Genomic DNA, 13,390 nt, shown 5'->3' with positions numbered 1-13,390 from the left:
CTCAAGCTGGAAAACTGTGTAGGAAATGCATGGTTAAATATGCGGACAGTTTAAAAACTGGGTTATCATTTCTTCCCTGGGGAAAAAAATTAACGTTAAATATGTACCAGAAGCCTGGGGGTCGAAATGGAGGAATAGATGGGTGCCTGTAGGAGATTGAAACCCGCTCTTCAGTATTTCAGGTAAAACCTAATGGGCTAGAGAAAGCTAAAGGATATAATTAAGATCTCTTAAGTATCAACGCATTAGCGTGCTTTCATGTTTGCAGCCATGACACACATTTAAATCTCTTTAAATCTGTGAAGGTATCTTTATTCCCGCCAAGTTTTAATCCAATCCCAGTATTATAAAACTAGCACTTGGGGGCTAAGTCACGCACTTGCAAAATATACCAAATGTAATACAATACACAGTTGTTATATTGACGTGGCACTTGCAAATAATGACAACGTTTAACAGGGTGTCTGATGGATGCAACATAAAAAAGTTTACCAAGGATATATTTAACTTTGCCAGAGTGCACTATAAATGTGTTATGGTTTCTCTTCATGCTTTCCTTTTGCGTTGGAAACTTTCTGGGGTTTCGGCATTGTGCACTACAGTTAACTATTCCAATAGTATTTACCAGACTTTACAATCCAACATTAATTCTTGAAGATCACTAACAGACTTGCTTTACTAAATTCACTGACATGACCAAATCTTTCAGAGTGACACCGTTCTCTGTATCACGCTAAAATCTATTGTAACTGACTTTCCATTTACACCCCTGTGTTCTGCTGAAAGACAGGCACATAAATAACTGCTGGAGTGAATCTCTTTGATTTCCTCGACTATTGTGGAGTCTTCAATACAGACTCTCACCAGCCGTCAAATGCGGAGGTTAAAACGGATTGACTGATTTCAATCTGTCACCATCAACACAGCTCGTGTACGTCAGATCAAGAGTCTCAAACGGTAAGGGCTGAAGTAGGGTCTCCTCAGATTTTTAAACAATGTTGACCTCTATGGCTATATTGGCCAATGAGAGATTGTTATCAGGAAGAGCTGCATCAAGTCCCCAGCCGGACACTTAATCTCCTATATTTGCCCTCTGGGCTTGACAGTAGATGTTTGGGAAGATGCATGGATGTTGTTTAAGGGCTGTAGAAAAGAATCAAGGTGATTAAGAATGGGCTGCAAGCTCTGGAAAGCAAAGAAAACTATCAATTCAAAGATTTAAGATTTCAGGAGGACAAAATCCTGCATTGGATGATTAAAGAAAAGTGAAGAGAGCATTACAAAAAAAGAAAAAAGTGAAGTTGAGTGAAAGAAAGAAAGAAAAAAAAAAGTCCTAGTACAGAAGATTGTGTGACTCAGAAATCTCCAAAGTGATACCTCAATGATTGATTATTTTATGTAGATTAAATTCCTTCTGAAAACCTACACAGAATATTGTCAGCTCAAGGTGTGTCATAACCTTTTTTTCCCCCCTCGAAGGAGTCAAGGAAATGCATCTCTTCAAAAGAACTGTGGTATACAATTCAAAATTATCTACCATTTTCTTTTTCGGCATGACAGAAATTGAAAAACCACTCTGCCACACAACATGGCACATTACAGTAGGGTAGAGTGCAAACCCAAAGAGAATATGAAGGGAATACGATTGCCTTTCGTCTGTAAATTACTACTGGTCAGCTCTTTCAAGTGAACAGTAGGGATGCAGAAGAAGCCTGCACTCTGATCAAATTATAGACTTCATGTTTAGATACATTGTGGGATATCCAACCTCCTCATTTGCTGTGACGTTTTCACATTATTTTAGCTTTCTGGTGCTAGCAAACAAAATAAAAATAAAAAGCACAATTGTGTTTTTTGGACTTCCTCACATATCTTTTAAAGATAGTATAACGTAAAACATGTCAGAATCTGCATTGCACCTACAAGTAGAACCCAACATTATACACATTATTACTTTAATAAGCACATAATAGTAATAGTTATAATAATAGTACAAGGTATAAGAAGCTGGATATGAATTAATAATGATGGTAGAATCTCTGGCATAGTAATTGCGGTTTCTAAATTAAGTCTGATTCAATATATTTTAATGCTATTATCATGAAATAAACTTAATTTATCTTTTAAATTTATGGAAAGTCTAACCCAAACAGAAGAACCATCAGTACTACTACGATTATCAGAACAGTTTTATAGCTCACAGAGAAATCCTTCAACAAAGCGATAAATAAGATACCAGTAACAAAATAAGTAAGATGCTATTATGTAATGTATATCATGCTAAAAACGAGTTACAGAGTTGAAAGTTAGTATCATTTCAGTTAAGGGGTTTCCTATTGTACTAATGGAAGAAGACTATTCAACCCATCTTGGTTACCTTGTTTCCTTTGGTTCAGTTCTGGTTCTTCTATTTTTCAAATTAACTTCCAACTGATGGACGGACTCTGAGTCTGGAGGCTTATGGTTGAATTTGGATATTGAATATCCCAGTAAACTGATTTCCCCTAGCCTGGCTTAGAAGGCTCTTTGTGGGAACTGAAACTCCAAAGCTAAGTATCTTCTCTAAAAACAGCTTGATCACAAAGCCTTTCTTCTGCCATTTCAATCCTGCCCACCTGGGGAAGAATCAAGAGTCTGACACCCTGTGCTATCGCTGGGTCACAGCCTCCGGAAATTGGGCTACTCACATAAGCCCACCTGGCCAACCCAATAAAACAAACCTAGTGGGCTGTGGAGACGAGTGGAAACGGGTCTGTGCAGTCAATCACAGCCAGAGGGAGAGCCACCCTGCAAACAGCAGGGTGATCAAACCTGTATTGTTAGCACGCTCCTCCAAAGGACAAATGCTTTCATCTCGTGTTGTTGTCCAACTAAATATGCCATCTATAACTGTGATTTTGCCACCAACTCCACAGGTCAGATGATATTGCTATATAAAAAAATAAGAAATAAAAGAATGCAATGCAAACCGGTTTAGTTTTCTTTTCCTGATGGATGGCATATGCAACTTTAGTGATTGTAAGAAAAAATTCTTATGGTCCCCGATTCTTTCATTGTTCAAATTCTTCATTTATAAAAACTGTCAAATGAAAGCACTCCATATTAAAACAAAATTGCTTCTTCTGTTTATTTTAGGCATGTGATGAATTGGTTTTATTTTAAATTGAATCCAAATCATAGTTTATTAAATCTTTAATCAAATTTTATATGTGAAACAAAAAAAGCTTTTTATATATTTATGAACTTGGGTTCCAAAGAGACATTTTGTTCTTAGTGCATATATTTTCAGTGCTCATGGAAAAAAATAAATTACAGAACAGTGTGACCTTTCCCAGAGTCCCTGGTAAATTAACTCGGCCTGCCTCCCTATAAATCTATGTTGTTTTTAATTTAAAAAAATGCTACTGCCTCAAATGTGGAAAAAATTGGTGGTTTCACATTCTGCATGGAAGCTTGTTGTACATTGAAACAAAGTTGGCCCAAACATTTGTATAACCACTTGTATACATGGACATTTTTGGGGTTTATATCAGTATCAGACACCTGGAAGAGAGATCAACTACTTACTTTATTTTTCTTGTTTGTATATGACACATCTATTCTTGGATTTGCATTAGCTGTTTATTTACAGAAACATGTTTATTCATGTTTTGTAACTGTTTGTTTTCATTTACAACTGCTGTAAAAAAATACAAAAATAATCTCTGTAAAAATAAAATAAAATTAAAACTCAACTGTAAGCAAATGCATAAAGCCATACAAGTGAGAATGGTTAAAAACTACAGAACAAATTGGAATAATGACATTTAAAATGCCTTTGAGAAAAATACAAAGGAATGAATGAGTGTATATATATATATTTAAAATGCCTTTGAGAAAAATACAAAGGAATGAATGAGTGTATATATATATATGATCAAAAGCACTTTTTCTCTAGCCCTACATGTTGTGAGAAGTGCACTACGAATACAGATGCACTGGAATTGTTCAAGAGGAAGTCTAAATAGTTTTCTGGCAATCAGTAAGATATGCACAACCAAACAAGTAAGAACAAACTAATTTTCCCTGTGTTTTAAATTGTGTTAGTTATTCTATACAGAGCATGGAAAACTGCTAATGAAACCTATACAAATATAATTTTTTGATACAGTAGCTGTGAAACAGATTAAAATAAATGTGAAGGGAAAATTGATGTAAGCAGAAAAAAAAAGGCAGTTAAACACAGAGGTCATGAATGCTATTCGTTTATTAAGTGTCTGTGTTAACTAATGAAAGAACACTGTGGGATTATGCGTTTAAATGTGAATATTTATCCCTTATCCCCTATTACAAAAGTTGTAGGAATTTGTTTGTTCGACAGGTTAGTCCATGTTGATCTTAGATATACGTGCCATGGTTACTTTTGCCAAATTGGAGAAAGAGAAAGAAGAATATCAGTATTATTACAACTGATAAGATGGTATGACCAAAGGGGGGAAAAAATCTACCCATTTATTTCTAAAAAAATTATATATATATTTTTCCACACACACATACTTTTCACTGGAAGGGTCACCCATTAAGAAGGAAAGGGCAGTGAAGTCTCCACGTTAAATCGATCAAGTTCTGTCGTCCCCACCAGGACAGCCATCTAAACAGTGCCTGTGCTTTTTTGACCTTGTATTAATAGCTACCAAGGGCCACAGCCAAAACCTTGGACACGGTTAACTGCGATATGAGCACAGCCCCATAGGAGCCTCATTGGCATGCTACACAAGCTATGTCTAGGAAGTCAAAAATAGTAAATGAGCAGCATAAAAAAAGGTGTGAATATCCAGATACTGCTAGGAATAATGTGAATTTTAACAAATATTGTCATTGAGGTGCAAGCTTTATTTTTTTTTTAAAGAATAGTTTATAAAAGGTTGAAGGCAAACACGGCCCTTTTCCATTGCATGTTTATTCATGTCCTGGTTCCCTCTTTGACTACATTACCCTGAAAATGCATTCGATTCACATTGGGCTTCCTTTTCATATTACTGAAGAAGGATAAAGAGCAAGACATGAAAGCCCTGTGTTGTTCTGGTTGTCTTGACAACATCTTATGGTCACAGGCCTCAAGTTAAAAAAAAAGTCACCGTAATTGGTACAAAGCAGGTCACAAAAGCACATCTCTTGTTGTTTTGATTACAAATGGCATGCAATCGAAAGCAACTGACACAGAGGCAATTATAGTGTATTGATTTCAAACATTTCCAAAGTTGGGGGGATGTCATCTGTGGCAATATGCTGGACAATCCCACTGAAGGATTGTTTTTTTTTTTTTTTATTAGAATAAGCACCTCAACAACATAGTGGGATTGACCAGACTCCTTAGATTATGCCTATGACAATAGAATAAAGAGTATGCTTCTGCTCACCTCGGTTAAGATAAATAAAAGGTGTGTGAACCTTACAAAGCCACTCTGTGTGTTAACTTTCAATCTTTATGGTTTCCTCTAGGCTGAAAAGATCACCATGATAAATGGGTATAGTGTAATGGACAAGAGACTAATGGTTTCAAATGAGGGCTGCGAGTCCTTTTTACTACAACAGTATCTCCAACATAATCTTCGTTCTTCAGGGGGAACTTCATTAAAAACAAAAGGGAAAAAAAAATACCTGTGATGTCAGCAAATCCTGATCTGTATCTGTGGACTTCCAGAGAGGAGAGGAGTAACTGCAGCTGCTGAGTGAAGAGTCTGGGAAAAAAAAAACAGCAGCATTTACCGATTAAATATTGACAAGGCTATTTTTAAAATCAGGAAGAAAAACAACACGAAAAAAAAAAAGCCTAAACATGACTGGGATCACAAATATTTCCAGAAAAATACAACAGTGGGAGACGCAAAAGGGGGAGGTGAAAGAGACTAAAGAACACTAACTAATATATGAAAGGATGCAATTTGACTAATTACACTCATCTGGCTTCTAATAGATTATTGATCAAGGCATCTCATTAAATGACCTGGGAGTATACATCCCCAAGCTCTTGTGCAAAGAAGTGCCTCCTGTTGTCTACAATGAATACAGTTATACTAAGCTTTCATTTGTGAACTCTCATTCTAGAGAGGGAACTAACAATACTGATGGGTTATAGTCATAGCTTTTTCATATTTTGACCTTTCTTCAGCTAAGCTAAGCAGATTAAATTATTTCCAAAGAATAAAAGCCATTTAGAAGGGTGACAACCAAAACCGGGTACAGTAGTCTAACTTTTTTTTGACATTCTTAAGCTTTACACTTTTTCACTAGTACATCATTAAAGGTTTATATAAAAGATGTATTTAACCAATATGAGAACATTCACATTCTGCACTGCTTTCCATTATTATTTTGATACTTTTCACAACGTTTTACCCTTTTACCATTCAGCTGAATTGACAAGCAACTCTGCTCACAATCTAAAATATGTAGACATTGGAGACCACAGTGCAAACAGCAGAGCTACATCACTGAAGGGAGCTCTGATGCAGCTCTCCCTGATAACACTGAGCCCACAGGTGCCCAGTAAGCCACAGGTATAGCTGTTGCACAGTATGCCCAGGAGGCCCCTGGCAGATTTCTAGCCCACCCAACCTTGCAAATGCTCAACCAGTTGAGCAGTGCTCCATGGGGAATCCCCCTCACAGCCATCTAAGTCAGAGCCCAGATCCTAAGTAATGTACATACCACATCATTGCCAAGCTCTGCATCTGGTCAGCATCATTTCAAATGTAATAAGCAAGCTGAATGTCAACTAAAAATAAGCCAGTTCAACAGACCCTGCCGAGGTTACTCCCCTTGTGTATTAAGCACTTGCATGTGCTACATTTGATTGCCAGTTTTGTTCCTTATAAGAATGAGCCTTTCTTGAAACTCTTTTAGACATCTATTATCATGAGGTTTGCTTAACATATTTGCACAGGATATTCAAGGTGGTCTACTATATTGTTCAGACATGTTCTTTCTTCCTTATACCTATGAATTAATTACTGATTTCATAGAATCGTGCGTAATACAGGCTCCAATACAAAAACACAGGCTGATGGCTGAGGTTTAAAGGTAAGCTAATATATATGTGTATAGCATATATAATCACACACACACACCAGATTTCATTAGGCTACTTTCTTTTCTAATATAGAGCTGATAGAGAAATCACACAAGCTACACAAGCTCAGCCGCTATAGAAAATGAACTGTCCTCTTTTCTCTCACATCATGTTATGACTGCTTTACCAATTGGTGGACTGAAGATAAAATCCTTGTGACGACAATTTCAATTGAATTTAAAAACTAAAGCACTCCATTCAAATCAAATGCCTACCGAGGAAATGAAACTACCCCAGGCCCTGCTGTAGTAAATTAGCACTGACCAAAATACTATAGTACTAATGTAATAGCTAACCATAGTCCAACAGGATCCAAGCACATACAATCCTATGAAAATGAAAAATAAAAATAGGAGAATGCACTGTGTAGTCCATTACTCCAGAAACAAACTCCTGTTTAAAGACCATCTTTCGACCAGAGTCAGTCAGTGCTCTGACTTGAGAAATTCCTGTACTTGGTACAATTATTTACCCCTCTTTTATCAGCACTGCAGCTGCAAGCAGCCCACATTTTCAGGATAGTTGGCACATGCACTACAAGCTGGGGACAAGCTTATTGGCTTATGAGCTACATGTACTTTTCTGCAGAGAGGACAGCTTCTCCTGCAGATAAAGACAACTTACATTGAGTAAGAGAAATAGCTAGATGTGGGAACAGAGGTGCAAAAAACAAACGCAAACAAACTGCTGGAGTGATGCAGAGAAAATTGGTTGGTTTTAAACTTCTACCCGCCAAATAAATCCAAATCCAATAATTCAAAAAGCACATGGAATGGAACAGGATTGCCGAGTTCTTCATATCTAAATTATTTCACCATTCTGTCTGTGCAACTGGCCAAGCATCCATTTATACCTGCTCAGTGTTGTGCCCAGTGTTGCGCCCTTTACATTTAATTTATACACCAAAGCTGGATATTTAGGCAGACGTTGTGTTTGAACTCTGTGGCACTAAGCTGCTCTCTTCACGCAGTAAAATATTAGCACCATCAGGAGAATGGTCAGAGTGAAATGTGTTTTCATGCTGTAAGACAGTGTTACTAGGGGTAGGTTTACCAGATCCTTTTAAAGAGTAAAACTTCTTAGGTGGGGGGACTTCCTCTATCATTCATGAGCCCAGATAAACAAGTGATTAGAAGACTGAGCACAGAGAGGACAGTGTTAATAGAGCGTTAGGCTTCATTCTGAAACAGGTGGGAAAAGTTCATATCAGATTCGATTAATTTGAACTGAAAATAAAGACCTGCTCCTACTTGTTTATATAAACAATCTGGCGAGGGTATAATAACAGCCTAATTGTCAAATTGCTGATGTGAATATAGGGAGTGTGCAGCATGAAAATGGGGGAGAAAAAATGAAATAAAAGTTGTTTTGAACATCCAAATAAACCTGGGTTTGGATGCGGGTTATTTGCACACATGGCAAAAGACAACTGACAGTTGTGAATACAAAAGTTTTGTTCAGTGGGAAATGACGATTACACATTTACAAGGGGGATTTGATTCCAGCATTAAAACATTCCCAAGCAAACCCAAAGGACTACTTCCAGCTCAACAGTGAAACAAAGACAAGGGGTCACAGTGAAAATCAGGATGTGCATTGAATACTGTAAATACAAGAGACTCTTTTACACAAAGAGTTGAGGGGTTCTGTAACAAATTACAGAGCCATGTAGTTCAAACTTCTCTGTGCTCCCTCAAGAAATTCAATCAATTAGATGCTAAAATCTGATGAACATGATTGAATAAATGGCCTCTTCTCATTTGTATCACCCCTTAAAGCTCTTATGGACACTTACTACAATCACATTTATGCACAAGGTAATGAAATCAAAAGGTCCTTAAACGAAGACATGAATGTAACAAGTAACATTGAACTTGAAGAGGTAACAGTATTTTATTGTGTAATTGTGGTGCTTCGTAGCTCTAGGTTATTTGTATTGCAAAGGTCATAATGACATGGCTTCAACTCTAAAGGTAAATCACATGCTGATGAAGATTTAAAGGATTGATGACAGGAAGCATCTTCCTAAAAGTACACTGGGGAATTATAACGAGGATGCCAATGCTCGTTGTAGTTAATGGCATTAAGTAACTACATCTTGATATACACGAAAATGCCAACAGCATCCAAATTAATGTTCTCGTCCTCTAGTCTAATCAGTATCGGACCGTCAATGACATTCTTGAAGAGCCTCGTCTCTCTGTATGGTGTCTCAATAGGTTATAGCCGCCCCCCCCCACCCCAAACTAAAAAAACCTGAAACAGAAAGACTGTTTACAGAGACTTTTCGACAGCAATCAGTAAGGTGACGGCATACTATAGCCGCATGCAATTTAAATGCTTCATAGTGTCTGAATAATTCTGTCAAGGTCAGAGTCAATTTTATATCCTCTAATTTAAAAGTCTGTTGCAGTTCTTCCATACATAAAAACAAAAACTATGCTTAATTTGTTTTAATATTCAACTAGAAACAGCTTGAAGTTATTCATTACAGATCTTTTTTTTTCCTCCATCATTAAGCGTTCATTGCACATGGCTTTGGAAAGATAAAAACGTCAAAATGTGCCTGAATTAAAAAAACAAAAAAACAAAAAAACAGGCTCGTCTCTCCTAGAATACCTTCAGTGGTGAAAGCTTTTCCAGAAACCAGTTTGACTATGACACCTTTGTACTTAAGTCAGCCTAGTGCTCATGTGTGGTGCATCTGGAAAAACTTCAGCTGAGACTCCAGACAACTGCCTTTCCACACAACAACAACCCCTGAAGCCGTTTGCGAGATCCACAGTGTCAACATTTGTCCTCCTGACAACGCTACAGCTTGATTGTAAGGCTGTTTGTGCTGTGGAGCTGTAGTATGAAAATAAATGCCTTGAAGAGAGACATTCTTGATGATTGAACACTGGCAAGTCTAGACTTAGACTAAAAAATAAGTCTGATTCCAAATATATATTAGAAACCAAGGGTAATAAATTGTTATATTGTTCAATATCTACTATTTAGATAGATGACAATTGTATTTACGAGGACCTAAAACCCAGAACCTTAAAAAATGTTTAGGTGCTGTTAAATTAAATTGATTATAACTAACTATTATGCACCAAATGCTCTATATATAAGTGGAGACAGAGATGCAGACAAGTATATACACCGATCAGCCATAACATTATGACCACCTGCACAATATTGTGTAGGTCCCCTTTTGCCGCCAAAACAGCCCTGACCCGTCGAGGCATGGACTCCACTAGACCTCTGAAGGTCTGCTGTGGTATCTGGCACCAAGACGTTAGCAGCAGATCCTTTAAGTCCTGTAAGTTGCGAGGTGGGGCCTCCATGGATTGGACTTGTTTGTCCAGCACATCCCACAGATGCTTGATTGGATTAAGAATTGAAGAATTTGGAGGCCAAGTCAAAACCTTGAACTCGTGATTCATCGGACCAGGCCACCTTCTTCCATTGCTCCGTGGTCCAGTTCTGATGCTCACGTGCCCATTGTAGGCGCTTTCGGCAGTGGACAGGGGTCAGCACGGGCACCCTGACTGGTCTGCGGCTACGCAGCCCCATACGCAACAAACTGCGATGCACTGTGTGTTCTGACACCTTTCTATCGGAACCAGCATTAACTTTTTCAGCAATCTGAGCTACAGTAGCTCGTCTGTTGGATCGGACCACACGGGCCAGCCTTCGCTGCCCACGTGCATCAATGAGCCTTGGCCGGCCATGATCCTGTCGCCGGTTCACCGCTTTTCCTTCCTTGGACCACTTTTGATAGGTACTGACCACTGCAGACCGGGAACACCCCACATGTGCTGCAGTTTTGGAGATGCTCTGACCCAGTCGTCTAGCCATCACAATTTGGCCCTTGTCAAAGTCGCTCAGATCCTTACGCTTGTCAATTTTTCCTGCTTCTAACACATCAACTTTGAGGACAAAATGTTCACTTGCTGCCTAATATATCCCACCCACTGACAGGTGCCATGATAACGAGAATATCAGTGTTATTCACTTCACCTGCCAGTGGTCATAATGTTATGGCTGATCGATGTAGCTGCATGTATGTATACTGATTGATAAAGCAAGGTTTTAATCTACACTGTCAAATACATACTGCTTTGATTATGTCCTCTTCCCACTCGAAAAATATCAGTTGAGTTCATCAGCGTTTGGTAAGCAAACCTCAACCAGAAGCTTTTAGCCCTGGAAAAGGGGTTAAAAATAAAGCCGGTCTTAAACACAAGAATAATTGCTTCATAAATCCATTTCTAACTGACCTTTTCCAGTTACTCATTCAAAGTTAATGATGTTAACTGCCTAAGGGGCTGCGCGGGGGGCTCCAGAGAAGATGAACCGATGATAATGAAATATTTCCATGCGCAATAGAATCTAGTTGACATATGCACATCCTATTTAGTGTGCTCCGAGTCTGAGCATTTACTTTCGACAAAGAACAGCAGGCACAACTCTTGAAGTATTTTTGTCTTCTTAATTCATTACCCATATCTTGGAGATTTCAGAAAGTAGTGTAATCGGCCAACTTCTAGGGCTATTTCATATGAAGGTGGAGCATTAACAGACCTCATATCACTGCTGGCCCTGTTACAGGAGGCAGTTCTGACTCAAGTGAAGCACACAAGCAGTATTATGTCAGTTCAGCAAGAGTAACAAGGGAACTTTGGAGAAACTAAATATAACTGCAGCAGTCTGGAGTCTTGTGTGAGGCGAATAAATACATTACATTAACAATTGGCTGGTTTTGTACAGTGTTTTAGGGAAAGAAAAAAAAACACAAATTAGCCTATATAACTTAAGATGGGAGCGGAACAGGGTTCTGCTTGTTGGAGGAGATTAGCATACCATGGCCAAGGTAAGCAGGACAAGCTGTGCAGGGTACTTGGCCTTTCTGTTGTTGTTGGATGCTAGTTACTTGGTTTCACCAGAAGCTAAGCAAAAGCTGTCCCTGTTCAGTAGTGGGATGCAAGAGCTCCAAAGACATTGAGCTTACTGCTAGAAATGGGTTTGATAAAGGTTTGCATTTGTACTTTTAGATATAGGCCATAAATACCATAATTGTTGATTCTGAATTAAGCAGTTGTTTTGGTAAGGTCAGTCATTATAAAACACATTAGCATTATAGGAAGTTGTCCACATGGAGATGTGAAGAGCCGAGTCTCTGGGAAACAAAACTTGAATCATTCCCTACAGAAAGAGTGTGAATGACCCTGATTAAATCAGCCGCGGACAAAAATGCTAGCCAGCTGTTTAGAGAAGATTCTTGATAGTTCCTGGCATTCATTGTGCCACAGATGTCACACTTACTTAGAAAACAGCATTTGCCGTTTTTTTCTTATCCTAAATAAACACAATTCTAGAAGATCTAACACCTTAAGCCAAGCATTATCTAGTTTGTGTGGATTGCATTGGCTTACCAAGCAGCTGTAAGACTGCAGTGTTATTAAGGAGTTACATTAGTCCACCCCACAATGCTACAGCACTGCAGTTGGCGCTAGGGTCTTGTAGTATAAAAATAAATGGATGGCTTGCTGCTGCACATTTCAGAGGACACTTATTGATGTCTACACCTCTCCTGTATTAGGACAGGGGATACAGTGACCCACCAAGTGGCTTCACAATTGTCAATTCCAAATTGCAAGGGTAAGAAAACCAAAAATATATTTCCACATAATTAAAACAATAGCTGTTTATTGACATATTATTTGAAGCACAAAGTGCATGAGCACAACTTAATCTATAAGCAGACTGGCGATGCAGGCTAAAGTCACAAGATGATCAAGACTAATACATCAATACACAAAACAATCAGACATGGTATTACAGTGCTGGCTTAAAGCAGAGGACATAGCCTCGGATACATGTCTCTATATGCTGCCAGTGTATGTTACCCCCCAGTACAAGCTAAAAAGTGTAAAACAAGTGTAGTACAAGTGAATTCAGCAGAATATATAAACTACTGTCAGGGAAAGTCAAGAGCACTGATTGAAAGGGGTGAGGTAAATGCAACAAAAATAAAAAAAAACATGAGAAAATGTAAACAAAAAAAAAACATTTGCCCCCGAGTTGTGAAATACTCATCAGTCCTTAAATTCCTTGCTTGTCTTGCTTCTGATTAACATTCTCTGCCTCGACATTCTTTGGGAGCAATTGTTTCAGAGATAAGCTCTAGCTGGCTTGGGTAAATTTTTCTCCTGCAGGGAGATTAGTACTTGGCTGGTCTCTCTCAGACTAGGAGCGTTTAGTTATGGTCCATGAGATTCTATACACTGC

At 38.3% G+C, this 13,390-nt stretch overlaps 1 protein-coding gene across 4 annotated transcripts in view; it reads right to left on the bottom strand.

The window, feature by feature from the left end:
• Positions 1–13,390, bottom strand: part of plxnb1b (plexin b1b) — a 136,308-nt gene that overhangs the window by 54,678 nt on the left and 68,240 nt on the right. For all 4 annotated transcript variants that reach the window (XM_066698342.1, XM_066698341.1, XM_066698344.1 and 1 more), the window contains one exon: positions 5,641–5,720. The gene's annotated coding sequence lies outside the window, so the exon portion shown is untranslated. The remainder of the gene's footprint in view (positions 1–5,640; positions 5,721–13,390) is intronic.

Source organism: Amia ocellicauda, chromosome 3, assembly GCF_036373705.1.
Source record: "Amia ocellicauda isolate fAmiCal2 chromosome 3, fAmiCal2.hap1, whole genome shotgun sequence".
NCBI classification, from domain to species: Eukaryota; Metazoa; Chordata; class Actinopteri; order Amiiformes; family Amiidae; genus Amia; species Amia ocellicauda.
This window is presented reverse-complemented; position numbering and strand designations above follow the sequence as displayed.